Genomic DNA, 24,333 nt, shown 5'->3' on the forward strand with positions numbered 1-24,333 from the left:
AACTTCGTCCTGCTTCTCAGTATTAGACAGAAGCCAACAGAGACACACAGCTAAATTCAGTCTGGTAGGGTTTATAATTGATTTACTTGGTGAGATCTTTGGTTTAAATTTTTCTTTTAATATATTTTCAATCAGAAACGTAAGGAGCTGTTTGGAACGTCCCAGCAGAGTTCTCAGAAGCATCCTTTCCTGCGTTTCTCCAGAGAGGCTTGTTTTGTTTGTTGGAGAGTGTGTTCTCTTACAGCTTTTCAAATGCTACATTTTCCTCTGACGGCAGCCAGGGCATCTGATCGCAAGAAAGATGGTGATGTGGTTGCAATTGCTGTCAATATTCCTTTTATGACTCTGAATTTGCATCTGTGCAAGGCTGTAATTCTTATCTGAATGCCAAGCACAAATAACTGAAACTTATTACTGAAAATTCCATGCTGGAGGTTTAAAATAATTTTTTTCCTTTTGCTGCTGCAGATGGAGAAACTGGTCCTGGCAAGGCCATTTGAAATTAACTCAACAACTAGCCAGCCCCCAAAATTATGTGGCAGGTGTGTGCAAGGCAGAAAGATGAACAGAGACCCAGAACACCCACCCTTTGGTGCACCAACTCTGCAAGACCCCCTCCAGTCCCCAGAAAAAAGAGACAGTGTGAGAAGAGGGGAACATGGGGACATGATGGGTCACTGTACAGGTGACGCCCCTGCACACACTCTGTCATGTGTGGTCCTCGTATCATTCTTGTGAGGGGTGCAGAACCAGCCTGACCCCAAAACCTCCACCTTGCAGTTCTTTACAAGATGCATCTGCAGGGGTTCTGCTGTTTTAATCATAATTTAGAGCCCTCTGATGCTCCGACCACAATAATGGTGCAATCCTTCTGCTCTGGAGTAGGGGGTCAGGACGGAGAGAAAAGTAACCCCGATGTCATGACCAGGAGAACACTACCCTCATCTACCAACCTGCGGGCTGCCACCAGGTCCCGCAGCCCAGGACTGCAGAAGTCGCCCAGCCAAGCAGAGGACCAGCTTGAAAGCCTCTCCCACAAGCACCAGCCAAGTGCAACACCTCAGAAGCCTGCCTGGATGCCACCTAACCCCACACTCCAGTCTCAACACACAGCAACCTTCAGGATCTCCCGGGGAGCTGGTTACTACTGACTATGTTGGCCAAAGGTGGAGTCTGGCCTGGGAACCTGCATTTTTTCAAGAAACACAGTGTTTCTGTTGCAAGGGGTCCAGGGACCAGACCTTGGGAAATGCAGCCATAGAAAGGGACTGGGCACCCAGAGGAAGAATAGGATACGCCACCAGGAAACTATAGGCCCCCCAGTCCAGGTCCCACTTGGAGGCAGGGGAGAGGCTATGGGTGAACAGATGAAGAAGCCCCTGGAGGAATCAGGGCAGGACCACTTCATGGGAGAAGGGGACATTTGAGTTCGGTCTTAAAGCATGAGTAGGAGTTTCCAGGGTTGGGGGGCGGTGGTGATGGGCCATCCAGATCTGGCTCTTGAGCCCACTGTAATGTTCATAAACAAATGCTTTTGAACCTTAACGTCCCGGCCCCACCCTGGGCACTTTCTCACATGCGTTCTTTTCCACTGGGCAACTGATTGTTTACTCATCCTGGGAGCTCTCAATGCAAGAAGACCTCCTGGGCTTCATCTCACCGCTCAGACTGACTTCTTTGCAAGGGTGGCTTAGTGTCCTCCTTAGGCTGCCCCAGATGCCCAGCACAGGGCCTTCCCCAGGCAGGAAAACAAATAACAGTTGATGGATTGATTGACAAGCCCTCATTAGGAAGGAATCTGCAAGCCAGGTTACTATTTGGTCTAGGAAGCTACACCCCACCCCGACCCCTCAATATCGTCATCATTTCCAGAGAAGTGAAGAGTCTGCCAGGACTGCCGGCCCCAGAAGCCCAGTCCTGAGCTTGGACATGCCTCCCAGGTGACTGGGTGAGTGTCCTGGGGCAGCCCTATCAAAGGACCACACCATGGGTGGCTTAAGACAACAGGAATCGATCCCTCACAGTCTGGAGGTGAGAAGTCCAAGATCAAGGCAGGCACGTGCGAGGCTGACTCCTTCGGAGGCTGTGAGGGAGGATCCATCCACCCCGGACCTCTGTCCTAGCTTCACGTGTTGCCTGCAACCCTCAGCGTCCCTTGACAGGTAGACGCATCCCTTCTGTCACATGGCCATCTTCTCCCTTTGTCTTCACAGGTCTTCCCTCTGGGCAAGTCTGCATCCGAATTTCCCCTTTTCATAAGGACACCAGTCCTATAGGTGGACATGGGCCTATAGGCCCACCCTAATGACCTCATTTTAACTTGATTACCTAAAGACCCTATTTTCAGATAAGGTTACATTTTGAGGTAAACTTACTGGAGGTTAGGACTTCAACATATCTTTGTGGGGGGACACATTCCTCCCCCTTGCCCCCAGTGTGTCCCCTGGGAGGCAGGTGGGCCTCACACACCTATCAGAGATGGCGGGAAGGAGCAAGGACCGCCCCCCCAAGAGGACTGAGGAAGGTGCTAAGGACAGGCCGGCTGTATGCCCTGCTCAATCTGTCCTGCATCCCCCTGCACGGGGGTGGGGCTGGGGGGAGGTGGGCTGTCCTTCCAGCCTCTCTAAAGCCCCATCGCCTGGTGGGAAGGGCTGGCAGTTCCACAGTGTATTCCAGTGTTTGATATGGAGATTCTGGCAGTGAGAATGGATGAGCCTTGGTCAGAGGTTTATGTAAAATGACAGCTTCTGGAGAATGAAGCCCTGGGATTAAAGAAGAAAAGAAAAAAGGAGGAGGACAAAGAGAAGCCTTGGGCTCCCTCCCCCTTCTCCCCTTCCCCTCCTCATGCATTTCCTGGAGGGTTGGGGGCACAGCAGCTCCTAAGGCTGTGGGAACCCCAGAGAGAAACCTGTGCATTTGGGGTTGCTTCCTCTTCACCTCAATTTGTCTCACCTTTGCCCCAACCTGCCCCTTCCTCTCTAATCCCCCTCCCCTCTGAACTGTCCCCACACACACTCCTCATTTACTGTCCTGATCTGTCATTGCCCAGGATAAGGACCCCAGAGAGGTGACAGGCCCCGGTGGGTGACAGACACACACGAAGACATTGTAAACTATGAACAATCATTCTGAAACTTTCTCGTCCTATCATGTTAAGAGGATGGGTACTAGGGTGGAGGGACCAACTCCAGATCCTTCTTGGGAAGCCGACAAAAGCAGAGAAGGATTGCATATAATTGCCCTTTGTTTAAGAGGCAAATGAATATTCCTGCAGAGCTGAAAACTCATTCTTCACACAGATAAGCTTCCAAAAATTGCACTCTATTTGTTGCCAAGTTTGGGACTATTATTTCCTTCCCAAACCCCTCGGATCTTTCTTCGTGGCCTGAAATGCAAATTGCCTTCCTTGGTGGCCCTTTGGGGCTAGAACCTTGGTCTAAAGAAGTCTATCTCATCTGGACCTTGGGGAAAGAGATGGCTCCCCCTAGGAAAGAAAGTTGAAGGTCAGGGATACTGATGAAGGTCATTCTGGCCACCTCTCCCTGTCAGTGAAGCAGGTAATGAGACCTGCCCTCCTGTCTCACCTGGAGGTTCCACCTCCATTCCCTGGTATTCTTTTTCTCAGGGGAAGGGGCAGGGGTACACAGGGACATCCCTGCAGCCCTGGGAGAAACCTTCTCACTGTGACCCATGTCAAGGAAGAGGACTAGCATGGACCCCACCCAAACCTCAGAGAAATCTTCAATGAACCTCTTAAGAGGAGAGGGGCTCAAGACTGGGACTGACTTGCCAGAAATCCCAGGGGGTCCCACTTCCCAGAACACAAAATAAGCCTGTGACAGCTTCTGAAGATACTTCTGGGCCCTGGAAGGAGGGAGCTATCCCTTGTCCAGAAAATTCAGCTGGTGTGTTTTCAGCTCAGGCCTGCTTATACCCACTTCCCCAGCTCGCTGTCCTGGGACACGGATCCAGGACTGAGGATGAAGAGTCCCGTCACAAGAGATGCACCAAGAGGGACCCCTGAGCACCTGCCCTGGGGTCCCAAGTGCTGGCATCCATTGCAACATGTCCACCCAGGGCCAGGTAGCCCCAGGTTGAGGCTTTGTGAGTCAAGGCTGGACTGAGCCCACCTGCACCAGGGGCTGTACTCTGCTTGCAGCTCAGAATCTTTGTCACAACCGCTTTGCACTTCTGGAATTCCCAGGGGTGGGGGACACCTTCCTATGACCAATCATGGCACCAAAAGGAAGACCCCCAGCCAGGCTCCACCACCCAGAGAGGTAAGGGCACCATGTCCAGACTCATCAGTCCACAAATGTTCACTGAGCACCTACTGTGTGCCAGGTGCAGCCCAAAGTAATAAAGCAGCACAGTTCCTATAAAGGTCCCACATCCCACCCCATCGTCCTCCTGAACGGATGTTTCCTGTAGGTTGCTAGGTCAGCTTGGAGCCCCTGACATACAGCCTGAGACAGGGTGTGGGTACAGATTACTTGTTAGGGAGTGATCCCAGGAAGCTGGAGTGAAGGATTGGGGGCCTGAGCCAGGGGTGGAAGAACAGCCGTGTGTGTGTGTGTGTGTGTGTGTGTGTGTGTGTGTGAATTTGTTTATTATTTATTTGTATAGTATCATCAAACTAGTCACCCTGTGGGCAGCTGGGGCTCGATCCATGGGGGATCCTCTGGGGAAACACACAGACTGGCCCCTCTCCCTGGGGAGGCAGGGAAGCTGAGGAGGAATTTCCACCAACCCTGGTGGAGGGCTGCCCCTGTTACCAGCCTGAGCGAGCCCTCTTCCCTCTAGAGAAAGCTCAGGGGCAGAGAAGCACAGGTGCCCAAGACAAGAGCTGCCAGCATGCACAGGAGCTGACCGCCATGGCCACAGCCGCAGACAATGAGGGTGAGCCCAGAGGTCTCCAAGGGACACACACTCCCGCAGGCCAAAACCAAGGCAGTTGTCTATTTCCAGGGAGCATGTGCCCCCACCTCCACCCCCCAGCCTGTCTCTCGAAGGCCAGCTTTTCAAGCATCCCCACCATGAGACTGGTTACTGCAAGAAGTGACCCTTGATAGGTGTTTGTGTCCCCTCCAAATTCATATGTTACATCCTAACCCCCAATGTGTTGGTATTAGGAGGTAAGGCCTCTGGGAGGTGATTAGGTGCTGAGGGATTAGTGTCCTTATAAAAGAGACCCCAGGGAGCTCCCTCGCCCCTTCCCACTTGTGTGGACACAGCAAGAAGGCTCCGGCTACGAACCAGGAATCGGGTCCTCACCAGACACTGAATCTGCCAGTGCCTTGATCTCAGACTCCAACCTTCAGAACTGAGAGAAACACATGAGTGTTGTTATAAGCCACCCAGTCTGTGCTATTCTGTGAGAGCAGCCCTGAAGGACTAAGACAGCAGGTAAATGTACCTGCAGCCTTGGCGTATCCAGACTATTCCTCCACTGACAGCATCACCTTAGGCTTAAATGCCTGCCCAGAGGGAGCCAGACACACCCCACCACCCGCAGCCCTGCCCTAGCAGAGCCCAAACCGCGGCAACAGCCAGATAAGACACGTGACTGCTTGGGGAATGGCAGAGAGAGGAGGGACCCCAGCCCCTCAGTCTAGAATGGATACACACGGGGTGCAGGCAGCACACAGCTCCCTTTGGCTGATGCCACCCTCAGGTGACAGAGGCGGGCGGGCAGCTACTCCGGGAGAGGCACGGGTGCAGAGAGACCTGCACGGGAGGACAGCCCACTCCGGGCAGGCCAACGCCACCCACGAGGTTCCCCCCGCCTCACACCAGGGACAGAGTCACCACCATCCTTCCCACCTGTCCCCGATCCTTCCCCCCTCCCCTTTGCTCTTTTTTCTTTTAACTAAGCTTCTTTTGTTTTTCGAGGATCCCTTCATGTGTGCACACCCGCACATGCGTGTCAAGTTTTTATTCCAATCCTTAAATGAGGCCTTTGCTGAGAATTTACAATTCCCCTGTGGTCTCAAGCTTGCAAAGACTGCTTTTTTAACGCTGTTAGGCCTTAATTCTAATAAGCCTCCTCTTTATTACAGAACCAGGTCACATTGCCTTGACACCGCCAGAAAATCTTTCATTGGCAGGGAGGGGTGGGTGAGAAGAGAGAGGGGCAGCGAGAGGAAGGGGCACGGAGACAGGAACTGGAGAGAAGAATCCTCCCTTAATTTGATGGAATTCTAAAATCATCTAATTTCTGGGAACCAGAGTGGCCTGATAGCTTTCGATAACTCTGTGATATGATCATGTCTCCTAGCAATGTTAGTTTTCTTTTTGTGTCTTGGTTTTTAAAATGACCAGAGGGAGAAGGGGAAGCAACAGAACCCGATGGCCACGCCGGGCACAAGTTCAGGTCCCAGCCCTGGAGAGAAGGTCATCTGCTCTGGCCCAGCACGTGTTCTCCTGCCAGCCTGCTCTGGTCCTGAGGGCCAGCAGAGGAAATAGAAGAAAGGGACCAGCAGGCTCCAGGGCAGAAAGCAAAACATGCTCGGAGAAGAGGCTCACTGGATCAGGATACCTGGGGAATCCGTCAACGACACACTCTCCCTCCTCCCTCCTTCCTCCCTCTTTCTGAGTTTGTTGTTTTAAGGTTTAGGGGGATATGCAGGGAGAGATGTTACTGAGGAAAGTGAAGTGTCAATCTGCATTTTCAGGACAAAAGGACAGCCCCCCCACACACACATTCTTTCAATGTTTATTAAACATCTACTGCCAGGGAGGTAAGAGGCTGTTCCCCTTTCCTCTACGCTTGTCACTGGAAGTAGAAGAATCCTAGAGCTAAGGGCTAAGATGTTGCAAGATGCTCCTTAAAAGCTGCCGGAGCTTTCTGAAACTGAGGATGTGAGTCAGGAACAAGGCCTTCATTCTAGAAGTTTCTGCCTATAAAGCTGTGGGGCAGTGCCCTGCAGAAGCACTCAGACTGTGGGAAAGACGCAGAAGGAACTAGACCATTGTCTCCAGATCTTGAGACATTCTCTGGAAGCATCTTTTCCTCACCATCATTCAGCCCCCTCCAAGCCCTGTTTTTCTTCTCTCCCCAAAAGTCAACTTGAGAGCCTCCATCCCAGTTGGGTATATAAATCAGGCTCCACAACCCTGGACAAGCACAGACACAGTCAGACCACCCCAGGCCTGCAGCCACCCAGCCTCTGAGCACAGAGAAGATGCGCCCTGTAGAGCCAGCAAGCCTCCCCGCCCCTAGTCCCTGGTCCTATCCTGAGTCTGTGTGACTTCAGTGTTCTGGGAGGACAGTGTCAGCTCAGCCAATTGTTCAGTATAAAAATTTAAATCAAGGTCTAATGTAAGGGACCTTAGAAATCAAAGGTCATTTTTTAAACTTTGGTGCCAAAGAGCACTGGTGCACAGATTGAGGTGCTGTTGTGGGGGAGAGGAGAGTCGTGCATCTTCCACTGAAGAGGGGAGACATTCCTCGTGTCACAGGGCACAGACACACACGCCCCTAGAGCAGGCCCATCCACCCGCACTGGGACCCATGCCCCTAACTGAGCCCCCAGCCACTCACCCAGCAAGTGTGTCTTGAGCACCTACTGTGTGCCCTGAGAATACAAGAGGAAGACAAGACAATATATGTGTACGTTTCCATACTAAAGTACACAGATTGTTCTGCCGACTTCCCTTTCCAATTATACTGTATTGCGGATTTCCTTCCACATCATCTAAAACAGCTGCATAAAACCCACTATTTGAATAAACCATTCTTTCTAATCGTTTTTTAAACAATCCCCCACTACAGGGGTCTGTCAGCAGCGGGAGACCTTTGAGAGGTGGGGAGAGGGCAGGCACTGGTAAGGATGGCCTGGCACTTTCCTCTGTGCTGGTGGCCAAGTCACGAGGGGTTCGAGTGCGTGTGTTCCAACAACTCTCCTGGAAGGACAGCAAGGTGGCAGCCCTTGGCCCACCGACAGCAGATTCTTGGATTCTGCAAAATATAATTGTGAAGGCCAATCTGCCAGCGGAGAAATATGCAGTGCATCCACAAGCTAAATATAAATAATATTGATTAGTCTGCCATCTTGAATTATCCATTTCACTTCTGTTTTCCATTAGCATCAATAATCACGAGCTGACTCCCCAGTAGATGGGCCACATTGCACTCCACAGGATGCAGCCAGCCCAGAGTCACGCATCTAAGGAGTCTCAGGCTCTCTTCCAGAACAGTCTGGCATCTTCCAGAAGAGTCCAGCACCTTCCTAGGAACGTTCCTTCCCTTTCATCTATTCCTCACTCCAAGCCCAGTAAACAGTGGGGCTCAAAGACACATCTGAGTCACACACACCCGCCCCCCACTTTTGGAGGCATTCTGCTCTCTTTGGCAGCTGACCTTGGTTCTGGGAAAACAGTGGCACACAGTCCAAGGTTCACTGAAGGGAAGGAAGCTAGCATGGCTGGATGCACAGCCCGACCATGCTCACAGGGCACCACCTCACTGCTGCCAACCCCAGGGGCAGAAGCTGGGCCCACTTCTTCTCTGAGCCAGAAACCACATGGCTTTCCTACGGACCAGCGGGTTCCTCGTCCCTCTGGCAGCACCCCCGCTCCAGGCCCCTGGACACAGAGTGTGCCCATAACACACCTGGGAGGAAGCCCAGGCCTCCTGCAAACCCTCCCACCACCAGGACTCAGCAGGGGTTCGAGCGACAGAAAGGACCAAGGCACGGAAACCCACCAGGCCCCTCACAGCCGGCCCAGCCAGGATGGAGGGCTAACAAGACACAAGGCCCACGTCCACCCCACCCCAGCCAGCTGTCAGAACCCCCACAAACAGTGACTGAAAACATACAGTGAGTACAGGAGCAGCCTACACGCGCTGGGGGAAAACAGGGTCCCTGCTTTCAAAGCCTTTACACTCTGATACAGGAGACGGGTGTGCAAACACCTAGAAGGATCTATCTATCAGTTTTCATTCTTCCTTAGGAGTGCTAATTACCGCTCCCAGAAAGTGCTGCGAAAGACAGGGTGCTGTCAGGCCTGGAAGAAGCCATGAGGAGGGGCCTCCGAGGACAGCTTCTCATGTCCTTTGTGTGAGGTGTGCAAGTAAGTTCCAAATGCCCACCCGCCTTAGATCCGGCCACAGGTGCAGCTCTGCCCCAGGTTTGTGGAAGGATCTAGGACCTCCCCATTTGTCTTCACCATCTACCCATACCCACTGGCCAACTACTCCCAAGATTCTCTAGGAGAAATGCAGGTCACCCCCAGCCTCAGCATCCCACTGCCCACTCCACATACAGGAGGACGTCATGAGGAGACACCAGGGCTCCTGGTTCCTCAAGAAAACACCTGCCCTTAAACCAGGGGTTCATGAATTGGCCAAAAACACAATGCCAGAGTCTGAGATCACACCCCATCCATGGAATAGTGAAACTGGCATGAAGTTGGGGAATTGGCTCCAGTTGGGGAATGAGCGAGGACCAGCTGTGGGAGAAGGGGAGAGATAGGCCTCCTATGGAGGTGCAGCGGGTTTTCTGCTCTCGGCGGGGCTCAAAGGAAGGAAACCAGAGCTCTGGCCAAAAATGGGGGCCCTCTGGGGTCCCCACTGTCCATCCTTGGCCACATGGTCCAGCACTAAGGCCTTCACCTGTCACTACTGTCCCCAAAAACTGGAATTTACTGCCCAGAGTCAGTCCCTGCCTCCACCGTCACTTGCTGAGTGCCCCCACATGGCCCAAGTTGGCTCCTGCCTTTCTGGGGAAAGAGAACAGCTTCACCCTGCAATAAGCAGGGAGCAGACACCCCACAAGTCACTGAGGCCTCAAGGCCCCCAACACAAAAATAGCCAGACACCCATGCGAGAAAAGTAGCCGGACCCCACGGCAGGTGGTGACAAGGCAGTTGGTGGCCCGCAGCCTGGTCTCTTCACTTTTTAGCTGATGTTTTAGCAACAAAGGCAGAGCTTGGACCACGGGTACCCTGGGGGCTCCCTTCGGAGCCCAGCAGATAGCAGAATGCGCCTCTACCTGTTCCGAGGGCTCCGCTCTCTGACTAGAAAGAAGTCTGGCCAGGAGGAATCTCGGTCTGGCTTCTTTCTCCCCCAAGGCCCCCAGCAGAAACTCATATCCCATAGCATGGCCTGGGCACATGCTCTGCAGCCGACAGGTGTAGGGGCTCCGCAGGTTGTGCTGTCCTTACACGTATAGCCAGGTACAGGTAAGTGCTCCTTGAAGCAGCCAGGGAATAAGGCATGTGCGCGCGTGCGCACACACACACACACACACACACACACACACACACACACACACCCCTCACTGTTAAGGACCTGGAATGATGTCTTCTCTGTTCTCCCGGCTATAATTATTTTAGCGTGGGAGACAAATTCTGTCTCCAGTATCTCAGAAGTGCTACATTAGAATATTATATTCTATGGTCCTGCAAAATCTCTACAGTAGCTCTTTCCCGCCATGCCGGAGCACAGACAGGCTCCTCAGATGGGTGGACACACCGTGGAGGCCCTGCACCAAGGGTTTAATGCCTGCTCCGAGCCACTACACTTACAGCAAAAGAGCCAGGAACCACGCATGCGGGTAACCATGGCAACTTCAGGGAAGTTTAAAAAAATAAGTTTGTGAGTTGCTGGTTGTTATTTGGTGCTTGGGTTCTTTCCTTCTTTTTTAAGATAACAAGGTCCCTGAATAACACTTTTATGAGTTTTTCAGGTACAGCATCCAAAGTAGCGGCTGCCTCCAGACTTCTAATTACCTTCAAATGGGGCGGCGCATCTCGTCCAAGCACCACTGTCACATATCCAGGTTCTGTCCTTGGGTGGCTGTTCTGCGTGGGGTGACCTTGAGTCAGTGCACCTCCCACACGTGTCTCCATGCCTCCCCCTCTTCAGGAGTCCCGAGACTGTCAATCCATACCCCTGGGGATCACAACCAAGTCCCACGACACCACTCACACATCTCCCAATTTAGGGAGAGGGTCAGGTGATCCCCTACAAGAACCTAATCTCTACATGCAGAGCTGTGCACACACTCACACACATGCATGCACAAAGAGCCACCATGAGTCGTGTAAACTACATTCCCCCACAAAACAACATCCCACCTAAACTCGGAAATGCCCAGGTGGCCTCCACGGAGGCAAATGGGAGCCGCACCCCTGACACTGACCCTTTTCCGTGAAGGCAGCAGGAACAGGCTCTCAATGCTGAGGGACATGCTCACGTGTTGACGGGGCACACACGCCACACACATAGCCATTGGTTCAGTGGCCCTGGCTGTGCCAGCAGTTAAGTCACCATGGCAGGAAGCACACTCCTCCAGGCCCGATGTCCCAATTGTCTGCAAAGCACCTCCGGGCAGAACAATGGTGGGGCCCCGCCTACCCTGCTGCCCACTGTGCCAACGCATCTATTAGGGTCGGAGTCAGGAGTGTCGAGGAGCGCTTGAGGGCCACGCACTGTTCCATGTCACAGCTGTGGCGCCAAAGGGCTGGGCAGATGGCTGTGAAAAAAGGAATATTTTTTTTTTAAAGCAGAAAAATCCTAAATGGCCCTTTCAGCCTTTCAGCGCACATAATTGTAGTATCCGAGTTAATGAAAGGCCTGGCGTTCTGGCTGGCTGAATACCCCTAACGCCGCAGCCCGCAGCTCACGTGGAGTGGCTCCACTGCCACCAGGGAAAGCAGACCACAGTGGGGAGGTGGGAGGGGGTGGGGAAGGAGGTGGGGAAACGCAGGAAATAAAGAGCGTTTCCAAGAATGACAAGGCTCCCACACGGGATCACATCATCAATTAGCCAGTAGGAGGGCTGGGGAGTGCTTGGCATCTCATTTCCACAAAGACAAAGTTTCCTTGAGGAAACTGCCAGAGTCTCCAAGGCACTGAAGTCAGACACAGAACAAATGAAGAGGGACGATGGCCGGGCTTGGCTGTCGCTCAGACACCCGCCCCAGGCAGCCTGGCAGAGGGTTGTGTGGGTTTAGAGACACAAGTGGAGCCTGCGCGTGTCCAGGAGATGAGCACACACAACACACATGTGCATGCACACATACATCATGCACACGCATGCCTACATGCACACGTGTGCACACACGCATACATATCCATGTGCACGCACACTCTATTAGCAGGTTAGGGTCCACCATTCTGACCCACAAACATTCCAGTTTGTGGCTCTCTCGCCTGCCAGGTACTAAGGAGATAACACACAGATGTGTTATTCAGAACTTCTGCAGAAGACCCTGCAGCACATCCCCCATCTGTGAGGAGACCCTGGGGTCTTCAGCCCTGGCCTCGGATGGAGCTCAGAGTATGTCAGATCCTTCAACAGTACATTCTGGAGCCTTCAAACCCACACCCAAGGGGCTCCCGCCCTAAAGGCCCCAGGAAGCAGCCTAGCTCGGCCATCTAAGTGGAGGTGACTGATTTATTCTGACCGTCCTGCCTCTTAACGACATGCTCTCCTCCAGCCATGCAAGGCTTTAATTGTCCATCCAGCAGGGCAGGGAGGAACCGTAAATCTTTCCTCCCAGCTGCTCAGAGCTCAGCACTGCTTGACCTGCCGTTGCCAGCCCCTCGCTTGCATCCCCCTGGAGCAGTCTGCTGGCTTTGAAGGTGGAAGAGGGGAGTGGGAAAGCGGGAGCAGAAGCAGGAGAAAGAGGCTGGTGGGCTCAGGGAGGGGGATAGAGGGATGGTGCATGGCCATGTGCTCAGTCTGCTCCTAACCCGGGGCACTGCAGAGGAGTCCTCACTGCAGCTTAAAGGGGAGGCGGCGGGAAGGTAGTGTGCACAGGGTGCCCTGGGCTACACCCTCCCGGGCCAGTGTCTACACACCTGCCTCACCGGGCCCAGCTCTCAAGCAGCCTGACTCATATGAAGTGGGCCAGACCCCGGGGGAGTCTCAGCATTCCCTTGCTTTGCTGAAAAACAGCACAGCCCTGAAAGGAACCCACTGGGGAGGAAATACTATCCTCCATCCAACCCTCACTGTGTGTGACTGGTCCCGGCTGGGGGCACAGGGACCTCTCTGTAAGAGATGGTGGGGGGTAGGCCACAGGCACATAGAAAGTCAGCCTCAGGCTCCAAAGCAGGCCTCCTTTCCCCTCCAAAAGACTTAATATTTTCTGTAATTTTAGTCTATATTAATGCATTTCAAAGTGGTGAACATTATAGTTATGATTACCTAAAGACTTCCTTTATAGGCCTCATTTTCTAGCGTTCATTACTTTCTGAAAAATTATCCTTGGGGGCGGAAGTTTTCCAAGTCTGGTCTTGTGAGTTTTCTTCTTAGGATCTGAGCAAAACATACTATTGTGTCCATGACGGGAAGGGGGGCAGATGGCTTAGCTCTCCCTAAGTCAGTCTCCGTGGTGACTTCTGACAAGGAAAGAATAACGTCCTTGTGGGGAGGGGCAGGACTGCGAGCTGCACTTTAACATGTCAGCACTGATATCTATGACCTGGTTTTGGTTTTGCCCATCTGTTCTGTCCAGACAGTGCAACTTCTGAAATGGGATTTCCATCTACATGGGGGAAAGCACCCATGCACCATTCATTTTACAAGCTTAAGCACAGACAAGTCAGGACTGCAAGTGCTAATCACTGCAATACTGTCAATGCATGGATACAGCTGGACACTTATTTTCCAGCACAAAGGCAACCTTGGAGAGAGAGCCCAGTCATGGCCAAGGGGTGCTGGAAGGGTCAAAAGAATGCAGATTCTGTGTGCATTCTTCTCAACTGTCCTAGGAGAGATCTATGAGAAAAAAAAAAGGACATGCTGGTAAGCTGCCTTTTGTCCTGTTGTAAAGTTGTCCCAGACACCAATCCCAGGGCTTTCGAGGTTAGGATAAGGGCAGTGGGGTCCCCCATCAAACAAAGGTTATCCTCTGGCTTCTGTATCCCTCCCTTTGGTCATCAGTTAAAGGTTCACAGCTGACAACATATCAAAAAGACTTCTGGTATGATAATACTCAATACAGCGTTGGCTGTCTAGGAGTGTTGATTGTAATATTACACCACTGAAAACAATAATTCTCATCTTAAATTCCTCCAGCACTTCTCTTTTCTGCGAACATTTCAAAATAGTTGACTAATGTACTCATAGACAGCACCCCTAAGAGGTAGGCAGCAGGCACTATCAGTCCCATTACAAGCAGCCTGGGGGACACAGCGGAGAAGTCGGTGAATCACGGCCCCCACCCCCGGTCTGTGAGAAGCCTGGGTAAGAAGGCCCTTGGGCCCTAGTTCCACTTCGCCTGTCCCTGCAGCGGGGGCCCCAGCTGTGCCTAATGGCATCACAGTGGTCCCTTCAATGACGGAGAGTCAATATTCCAGAAAGGCATGCACACTTTATGTTTATTTCTAATGGGTTTTGCAAAACTGGGTTTCGGTTTGTCACACATTGAGCCCTGAGAACCAAAAACATCTCCCTGCTGAAGGCAGGGGTGGGATAGAACCACGAGTCTGAAAGTGCCACGGTGGCGATCTACAGGTTCAGAGGAGTCTGGGAGGAGAGGGGACGTCACGATTCTTCTCTTCCTCCTCCTCATGGAAAATCCAGCTGGCACTGACCTAGGGCCCCGACCTCTTAGAATCCAAAGCCACTCCTGCAAAAGCAAAGTGCCCAGCACTCCCCCCTCCTTCTGTGTCCTTTGACATTCTGCCAGGAGTGGAGGCATGGGGAGGGCGTGATGGCGCATCAATGGGGCACACCACGAGCAGGCAGAAGCCCCTCCACTCTCCAGATGTCCTGGACAAGGCGACCCCTGGGTCCACAGCCCCACAGACAGGACCTCACTCACATCTTTCTGCCTGGCCGTGGTGTTCCTGAGAACATGAGCTTCCAGGTTCCTCCTGGGGGCCCTCCTAGGCCCCCGAGCAAGTAAGGACCTCCTCACCTATACAGAAATGCTGAGACTTGTTTCCATCTTGGCACCTGCGACTCTATCTGGAACCATTTTAAAACAGCATCATCTCCTTGTGGCCACAGGAAACAGTGCAGAATCCATTTCCTTAACTCTGACGAGATGCTCATTCCTCCACCAGGCAGATGACACCGAGGAAGGTTCATGCTCACCACCAGTTGCTGTGCGCCTACTATGTGCCAGCTCCTTTACATGTGTGTATCGCCCTCTTCGCAGCTGAGTAAACGAGAGTTCAAGAGCTTGCCCGCAGGTCACAGGGTTGGGAAATCTGCGTGCCCTCCCCCACTGCATGCTGCAGTCAGCCCCACCACTCAGGAAGTCAGAGCCTGGCCTCACACCTCACGTCCCCTGCACACAGACTCCCTCTGTATCTCAGGCATGTGCCAGAACTGCTCCCTGCTCCCCTAATGGGCTTGGGGTCTCGAGTAAGGTAATCAGCTCACAGCTTTGTCCAGACGTTACATTCCATTTAAATGTGCATCTAAATGTGTGTGTCCCAGGGGTGAAGGCTGGTTCTTACAAGAATCAGCTGACAGGAGGAACGGCCACGATGTACAATCTCAGGGAAGCCAGCACCCGTTAACAAGGAAACTAACTGAGTGAAGATTCACACTAGACCTCCACGGAGAAGAGAAGATGGGAGGGCAAGTCAGGAAAGGGTGGGGCCCAACAGGAAACTGTGTGCAGACCCAGCCTGAAGCATCATTCTGATTTTCCTTTTTCTTCTAGGATCTCAAGGTGATGGGAAACATAGGGAAACCACGGTGTGTGCGGTGATTTCACTGAAGTAGGAAAAATTCATCTTAACACCTCTTGATGAAAACAGAAGGTTAAAAAGCCCTGCTTGCTATTGCCAAAAGAAAGAGGTGTGGGCGTGGGGGAGAAGTCACCAGCAGGAGATTTGATTTCAGGGGGCCCAGAGGCTCTTATGTACAGACCCTGGAGCATTGCCCTGCACCCAATCCTTAAAAGTTCCAGAAAAATTAGGAACTATTTTCTTTTTAATCCTGTAGAGAAACCTCTCATTTAGATTCAGGAAGGATTTGAACTGTCAAAGTTTAGTGAGAAATTATTCCTAAATGTGCCTAGGTGTTTGTGCCTCTAAATCTTTCTCCAAGTTATACCCACCTTTTTAATACAAGTAAACTTTATGTTCTTTGGCTTCAACGGAGCTTCCCATTTTTACATAAAAAGTCTTCATTGCTGAGAACAATGTGCTTCTCTGTGTTCTCATTATCCTTGCCTAAAAGAAAACCACCCTGAGATGTGACGCCCAGCCTGGTGCCCAAAGACGCAAATTTCAAGGGTGCAGGGGAAGTACCCAGACTCTGGAAGGCCACCTTTCCTGCCATCACCATCCCTCAGTTTCATTTGGTGTCACAGACAAGGAGAACTGATGAGCAGAGCTGCAACGTTCTACCTATTCCCAGATAGAGCTCTGAATGGTCCCTAGGTTTCTGCAGTGCATGCCAGCGCAGCTGTAATGGCAGCCCTGTGACAGAGGATCTTTTTGGTGGGCTTGGGTTACTTTTTTGCTTGTTTGATTTGGCGGAGGGAGATATTTTTTTTTGACATAAGACAAGATGCCTTGGAGAAATAGAGGCACACGGGAGTCTCTTCTCTTCCATACAAAAAACACGTGTTACAATTTCACCTGGCCCTCCAAAAGGAACTTGATGAAACTGTGCAGGGTCCGGCTGGTAGCAAGTGTCTGTCCCCAGGCAGTTTCCTCACCCGCAAGTAGGACTGTTTTCTTGAAGGGCCAAAAGAGACATACATGACCACCTGCCTCTCATCCTGGTTTCCAGCCACAGCCCAGGGCTATGAGAGACCAGAAGGGTTGGCCCACTTCCCTGAGCATCAGCTGAGACCTGGCACACAGAGTTGATGACCAAGAGTAGGTCTGAGAGGGAGCTGGCATGGCTAGATACAGGGCAGTTCTTCACGCATGCCTCTGCTCTTCTAGAATCTTGGGAGGAATCTCTCGGGACAGCCATTAACCAAAGCAATCCGTGGTAAAATTCTGCTCAAAATATGTATACTCTCCCTCCTTCTTTTTTCTGCTGGAAATTCACTCTGACTTTAAAAAAATTAAGCCTTCCAAAAAACTTGCAACTAGGACTGCTTTGTTCTAGGTCCTCAGAGGAAACCACAGACTCTGAAGACCCCACCCCATCCAACACAAACTGATGTCAACGAGTTACAACCCACTTCCCGGGTGGAATTAGTAGGACCCAGCCCAGAGCTACACAGAATAGGTAGAGACTAGATCCAGAGGAGAGGTCCCTGTCACACAGTGAGGGTATCTTTAGGCCCCAGAATTTAAAATGAAATTGGCAGTCCTTTCCCAGGCCCCAAGGGCCCTGCTGGCTGGCCAATGCTCACGTGGCTCCCCTGGCTCCTGAGCCAGAGCGTTCAGTTCTGCTTCACCTGGACTCTGGCAACACTTTCCAAAATGCAATTCATATACTGTGAGCTTTCCCCAAGCTACTAAAGGAAACACTTTCAAATGAAGTAACAGATTTTTATGCTCTTTATTATCTCAAGTCACCTTCTAAGGCATGTTTTGGTGTCAGCTCATGTGTTGGAGAAACTGCGACAGCAAACTAATTTACTAAGTGCATTGCACTTAAAAACATGCATTTTATAAATCAAACCAGTCTGCCACAAGGTATTTCTTTAAGCAAGGATACTCATTTTTCTGTCTGTAATCCTCCACAAAAAAAAAGACCTCACTGTGTACTCAATTACTACCCATCCAACTAGTAGATGAGAGCTGTCCTCAACTCTCATATGTAATTCAAAGAGAAAGTCACATACCAAGTGTCCATACCACTCAGAAAGTATAGGGAGAAAAAAAGACATGAAAGGGGAGGAGAGACACACACACACAGACAGACAGTGAGAGAGAGAGAGAGAGAGAGAGAGAGAGAGAGAGAGAGAGATGGAACCAGAATGTTATAAATAAAAAGGAGACAGTGATGGCTCGGAGAGAAAACCTACTTCAGAGAGGCAGCAAAAAATAAGATGTTTAGGCTGTCTGAATGTTTCACGAACCTGTGAAAATAAGTGCTGCTTTATAAAAGAATGTGGGGAGATATTGCAGCTAATCAAAAAGATGCAGGTGCAAATGGGATGTGTTTATAAAGCCAGTATCTCGTGCAGAAGAAAGGCCTGCTGCAGGTGGGGATTTAGGGAAAGACAGGTGCCCACGGAGGAGCATAGCATCTCTGCTCAAGGGAGGAAGTTTCAGGATGGTTTTTCCCCTTCACTTGTTTAAAAACAAAAAATTCCTCACCAAATGTCAGCTGCGAGTCAGGTTCCATTTGTCTTTATAACAAACTATCAAGCAGGAGTGTGGAAATAAACACAGAGAGACAACCAACCAAAAACTGCAGGCACACGGATGGGCTGGAGGAGGTAAACCCCACACTACAACCGCTGAAAAATAACATTTCAATTTCATGTTCACTGTTGCTCCATGCTCACTGAGATGTTTCCCCCTGCGTGACTCCTCCAGGCCCCTTATACTGCCCCCCACAAACACACCACCATTCTGACACTTCTGGGTGGGATAGCAGCTCCCTTCACTTGTACATTCCTTCACTCCTAATTCCACAAGCATGCATCAAATAACACTGCGTGTACAGGAGGAGGTGGGGATAAATCAACCAGCATCGCTGCCCTTAGGAGCAAGGTGCCTCCAACTTCTACACATCACAGAACGAAGGGGTCTCGGACCATGGTTGAATGGGGGTGGGGGGATACTGTAAAGAAGACTGTAGGGTAGAGGCAGCACCCAAGCTGGACCAGGCTGGCAAGGATCCAGAACCAGGGATGGCATTTTCTATGGCCAATACCAGGCCTAGTTCATTCCCCAATACTAAAGAACTCCATAATTTCTCTCCATTTCTCTGATGCTATTTCTTTGAGCCATTGGTAATGCTCAAAGTTTAGTAAGTGGCAGGAACATAACATAAGGTCCACTCTGGAATAGTACCCAGGAGTCCTCCCACCTGCCTCCTTCTTAAATCTGCCTCTTTGCTGGCCTCGGGCTAACCCTTCCCCCCAGCAGGGTGAGGTGAGCCACAGCAGCGCCCCCAGCGGCCCCAGGACAATGTCAAAGGCGAGAGTGGGCCAGGGCAGGCTGCGCGCCCTGGCCCTGTCCTTGGTGCTGCCGCCAGCTGCACCCCCTGTGGCAGGGGGCCTACCAGGACGCAGCCTTCCCTCCAGCCCAGCCTCTGGTCCCTGCGGAAGGGCCATGAATACACCCGGATCAGCTGCAACTCCTATCCCAGGGCACTGGACCAGAGGCATTTGCAGTGAAGGCCCAGCATAGTCAGAGCCTGGCCTGCAGGGACTTTCCTGGACTCCAGCTTCTCCAGGTGACCTGAGGCTACCCGAGGCCCAAGTGTGGACACAGGTCTCTCTAAAGCTCAGGCCCCTGGAGGGGGGAATCAGAGCAATCATTCAAGTCCTCTTTTAATGGAGGAGGGAATTGCTCTTGGAAATAGGCAACTTGTGCCAGAAAACCCCAGCAGCTCCAAGACAAACAGCCCACATGCCCCTGGCAAACCCTCCCCTTCGCTGGCAGCTGTCTCACCAGGCCCAGTGTACCACCACTCAGCTCTGCCTCTGCTCCCTAACCCCTCAGAGTTTCCCACCTCACTCTCCAGTTTTCTCCTCACTCTCTGCTCTACCCTCTCAGAAGCTCCCAGTTGGGAAATGAGGGGTTAAACGTTGCTTTCAGGAGTGTGCCAGCGAGCCCCGAGCCCCATGCCCATTCAGGGAGGCCTCCAATCTCGGGGGAGGGTCAAGGCCTCCATCCTCAGCGCAGAGGGGAGCTCTGAGCCCGAAGGTGGAGGCAGGGACCGAGGGGGCCCGCCAGGCTGGCTCTCAGAAGGCGCCCGGCCGCCCCCTTCTGCCGCCCCCCAAAACCCCCCGGTGCCAGCGCTCTTGCGGTCTGAGGGAGGCCCACACCTGCCCGCATGCCGCTTTCATCAGGCGGCGCTTTCACTGCAACTTTTCTCCCTCGCTCCCTTCACAATTTTCGCTCACCTGGAGGGTCTGGTTTTAATTGGTGTAATATCCCCGTTAACAACGCAGCCTAATTAAGACATCCGCCCAATTCCGCGATGCACACTTAATGAACAGGTTCTGTCGCAGTGTTTATACTTTTATTATTTGCAGACCAGTAAAACCAAAGCCGGTTTCTGCCTTAAAGACCTCATACGGGCGACCCCACTCTATTAGCTTCGTACCTGCTCGGTGCTAAGTGCCCTGGGCTTCCTGGTGTGCGCCCAGGGCGTCCCAGCGCCGAGCGGGTGTTTCAGCAGGAAATTAGCCGCCGGGCGCGCGGGAAAAGCGACTTCACCTCCAGCTGGGGTGGAGGGCTGGGTCCCTCCGTCCCTGTCCTTTTCTTCCACCGCGGGATGTCTCATGCGTCAGCATGAGCAGAACCGCGGGTGTTCTTTTTAAAGTGACCATTAAAAAATAAATCTAGTCCCTCCCCAAAGCTGGAGAGCTTCGCCAGGAAGGAGTTTCTCCTCATCCCCCTGGACCCCGTGCCGCTGGCGGGGCTGCAGTCCTGGACTCCAAGGAACATCCCTCCTGCCCCACGTAAGACCCCGCATCCTGGCGCCGCTCTGGAATGGGATGGGGTCCCCTTGTCCCTCCACGCCCGGGGCCGCATCCTCGTCCCCGCGCGTACTGTAAGAGGGCCCCCTGCGGGGATGCACGCCTGGGGAGGCTCCGCACCGAGGGAGGCTGCGACCTACGGCCTCGTGCCACCCCTAGGTTCCTCGAGAGACAGCCCTCCCGAGGGGGCGACCCCCGGACGCCCCCCGGCGAGTCTCGCCGCCTCCGGGGCCTCTGGGGCCTCAGGGGCAGAAAGTTTGGGCCGGGTGTGCCCAGCCGCCTTGGCGCCAGCTTCCCCAGCCGCGCTGCGCCGGTCCCTGGGGGCGGCCGAGACTCGGAGAAGCAGCCTGGGTTCACGCCCGAGCCTCCCTAATGCAGCTCCCGAGACTTTGCGGGGAGCGCCCTCAGTCCGCCCCCTGTTGGGCCCTGCGCGCGGCTCGACCCCTGCCGCTTTACACTCGCGCACAGCGCTGCGCTGAGGGCCCGGGGCCTCTCTAGAAGACCGTGGGAGACCCTTCCTCCCCAAAACTCCTTTGGGTCATCAACTCCTCTAGTGAACCATTCTCCTCGAGGACCCAGGCAGGGGTCCCGGGGACTGGGTGCCTAGCGGGAAGCGCATGCATCCCGTGGAGATCGCTGACCGTCCCCCCACTCCCACCTGCGCGAGCTCCAGCCGCGTACCCGGACGCACCCCGCAGGGCCGGGATCTCCTCGCGCTCGGCCTCCCCCCGCCAGGGAGTTCCCCGCGCCGGGCATTGTGCCGCCGCCGCCGCCACCACCGCCGCCGCCGCCGCCAAGCAGTGCGCGGGACTCTCCGGCGTCTCCATGGAGCCGACCCCGGAGCCTTCCCATTCACAAAACCGCCCCTCCGGCCGTAGGCTGGACCACGTGCCCCGACCCGAGCCCAGGAGGGACACGGAGAACCCCGACCTCGAGGGCGCCACCCCTCCCCGCGCGTCCTCGGGTCGGTCCCTGGCCGCGCTCTGCAGCCCCGCGCCCCCGCCAGCCCCGCCTCCCCCTGCGGGGTCCTGTGCGCCCCTCCCTGGGACGTGCCCACCCCCACCCCGCTCAACACGAATGTAATGACCGCCGCAGGGCGAAGCGCTGGCGGCGAGGACCCAGCTACTCACGGGCTCAGCGCTCCCCGCGGCAGGTGACAGGGGCCCAGCGGCCATGCCCCGGCTGCATCCCGGCCGCCGAGCTGGCAGCGGCGTCCCGGGGCCGCGAGGGCACCGGCGAGCCGGCGGCGAGGAGCGCACGGGGCCTGGCTCGGCGGCGGCTGCGGTCGCGTCTCCTCTGACCACGCAAGCGGCTGGGGGCCGGGGCCGGGGCCGCTGTCCGAGGAGGCTCCGCCGGCTCCGGAGCAGCCCCGCAGCTAGCTCCTCACTCGCTCTTCCCTCGCCGCCTTCTCTCTCTCTCTCTCTCTCTTCCTCTCTCTCTCCCTCTCCCTCCCTCTCCCTCTCCCTCTCTCTCCTCTCCTCTCTCTCTCTCTCTCTCTCTCTCTCTCTCCCCCTCTCTCTCTCCCTCTCTCTTCCTCTCTCTCTCCCTCTCTCTCTCTCCCGCTCTCTCTCCCTCTCGCCTCTCTCCTCCCCCTTTCTCTCTCCCCGGCCCCTCTCGCTCGCTCGGCTGGAGAGAGGAGACAGCAGGAACACGCGGCGGCGGCGGCTGCCCGGGCGGAGCGCGGCAGCGCGCGGCGAGGGAGGGGGCTCGGGCAGCCGCTCGACCGGGAAGGGCGGCGGGGCGGGGAGGGCCGCGGCGGAGACAGCGCAGGCCGGACGCACCCTTGCGGCCCGAAACGCGGGCCAGGAGAGCCTGCACGAGAGAGGTGGGCGAGGCGCGGAGGACCCCCAGAGCTGCCCGGTTTCCCGCGAGCGCCGCCCTCCGGTCCCGGTCCCCGTCTCCCCTCCCTCCCTCCGGCGATCCTGAGGCCGGGCAGCCCCAATCAGGACCCTTACCCTCCTGCCACCCTGGCCCTGGCCCAGAAAGGACAACACTGGGGATCCCCATAAATAGGACTCGGTCAGCGGAGGTGAATGCCCCCCAACCTCTGCCGCCGGTCTGCACTGCCTGACCTCCTCTTCCAGTTTGACACACACACACACACACACACACACACACACACACACACACACACACACACACACACACACACACACACACACACACACACACACACACACACACACACACACACACACACCACCCCTTACTGGGGCTTGAAATTCGGTGTCTTGCCTTCCCAGGAATCCGAGAGTGAGTGACCAGCCACACAGAGTCACCATTGGGGTGTTTGTCCAGACTGACCAACCAAACCAATTCAAACATTTCCACCTTGGCTGGGGAAGAGGGGCTGTCATTGTAGGAGGTCAGCTAAGGATTTGCCTAAAATCAGAAAAGCAGGCATTCCCTGTCCCCACTCCCAGCTGCCCAACCCTAGGGGAAGGGACCCTGATGTAGGGTCTGAGACGGTGTCTATCATTGGGATAGAGAGGGAGGGGGAGCAAAAGGAAAGTGGAGGCTAAGGTCCAGTGGAATGGGGACCGTCTGGGCTGGCAGGATGATACCCATGGAGAGCTGTGAGGTCACACCAAAGACAGGCAGGAGGGCCTTGACTGTCCCAAACAGAACCACAGGATTGGGCAGGGACTTGCTCCTGTTTCTATGCAAAAGACAGGCGGATGCAGTGCCTGGAGCACCACTGAGGAGGGTAAGAGCAGGGATGGAAGTGAGCTGCACCCTCAAAGACATTCTCAACCTAAAAGCAAATGAAAAACCTGTGCCAGGTTGCTTTTACTTCTCGATGCTCCTTCTGGAACAGATTCCTCCTTATACCTGACTGTCCTGCTTTTCTGTGTGAGGCAAAAAGCATGTCATGGAATCTGGGGTTTGTTAGGGGCCTGGAGGATTCAGAGACAGTGAAGGGAGGGACGTAAACTCAGTTCCTACGTGCCTAGAGCTCTGCACTGCTGGCTGCCTTCCCTGCAGAGCAAGGACAGACAGTATCCACGACAAGTGGCTACTGTCCGCTTACGAGCTTAACGCTTTTAATTTCTGGCCCTTTGGCCTGTCTGGGTCATTGATCTTTCTTGGTCAGTGGGAGTCATGCTATACAATTTCGAGTTAGCTTCTTGGCCCTACAGCTAAACACTGGATAAATGCCTTGTCTACCAGCAAGGCAGCTGCTTGGTTGATTGAACTTTCCCCAGCCCCCGTATTTGAAACGGCACATCCCTGCTCAAAAGACCTAATTGGCTCTCTCCATCCTCTGCTGTCAGATGGTCCAGGCCTCCAACTCGTGGCTGGGCCCACCTACTCCTCGTCATCCCTATAGGCAGGTCTTTTGCTTCCAGGAGAGCTCTCTGAAGACAGCACCAAATCTTGTTCCCAAGCTCCACCAGACCCAGCCAGCACTCAGCATGCAGTAGGTCTGCTCAGACACCTGAGCCTGTGAATTGAAGTTGGCATCTGTGGCAGGATCAGCCACAGGACCTGCACATCAGAATCCCTGTCAGGGACAGGCCCTGGCAAGGTTAGCCTCGTTACAAGCCCCATGGAATTTGCCCTTCCAGCACCAGCTGCCGTGGAATGGGGATCTGGCCAGAAAAGGGGGTCAGGACCAATCTGTATATCCTCGTACTAGGATCAGCCAGGAGGGTTTCTATCTTGGGATATCATTGAAAAGAATTTTACAAACCTCTGATTTGGAAACTTCATTTTAAAAAAAAAAGTGAGACCATGAAGAAGGAACCAGGAACGGTCCTTTGCAATAATGATTAGCATAGAAGCAAAAGG

At 53.8% G+C, this 24,333-nt stretch overlaps 1 protein-coding gene across 7 annotated transcripts in view; it reads right to left on the reverse strand.

The window, feature by feature from the left end:
- RBFOX3 (RNA binding fox-1 homolog 3) overlaps positions 1 to 22,008 on the reverse strand; it is a 447,315-nt gene extending 425,307 nt beyond the window's left edge. For 3 of the 7 annotated variants that reach the window (XM_030837899.2, XM_060290529.1, XM_060290525.1), the window contains exon 1: positions 21,672 to 22,008. The gene's annotated coding sequence lies outside the window, so the exon portion shown is untranslated. Of the gene's footprint in view, positions 1 to 21,199; positions 21,337 to 21,671 lie in introns of those variants that run through there. The other 4 variants (XM_060290530.1, XM_060290531.1, XM_030837901.2 and 1 more) reach the window with 3 other exon arrangements.
- Positions 22,009 to 24,333: the final 2,325 nt, after the last annotated feature.

This window comes from Globicephala melas, chromosome 20 (genome assembly GCF_963455315.2).
Source record: "Globicephala melas chromosome 20, mGloMel1.2, whole genome shotgun sequence".
NCBI classification, from domain to species: Eukaryota; Metazoa; Chordata; class Mammalia; order Artiodactyla; family Delphinidae; genus Globicephala; species Globicephala melas.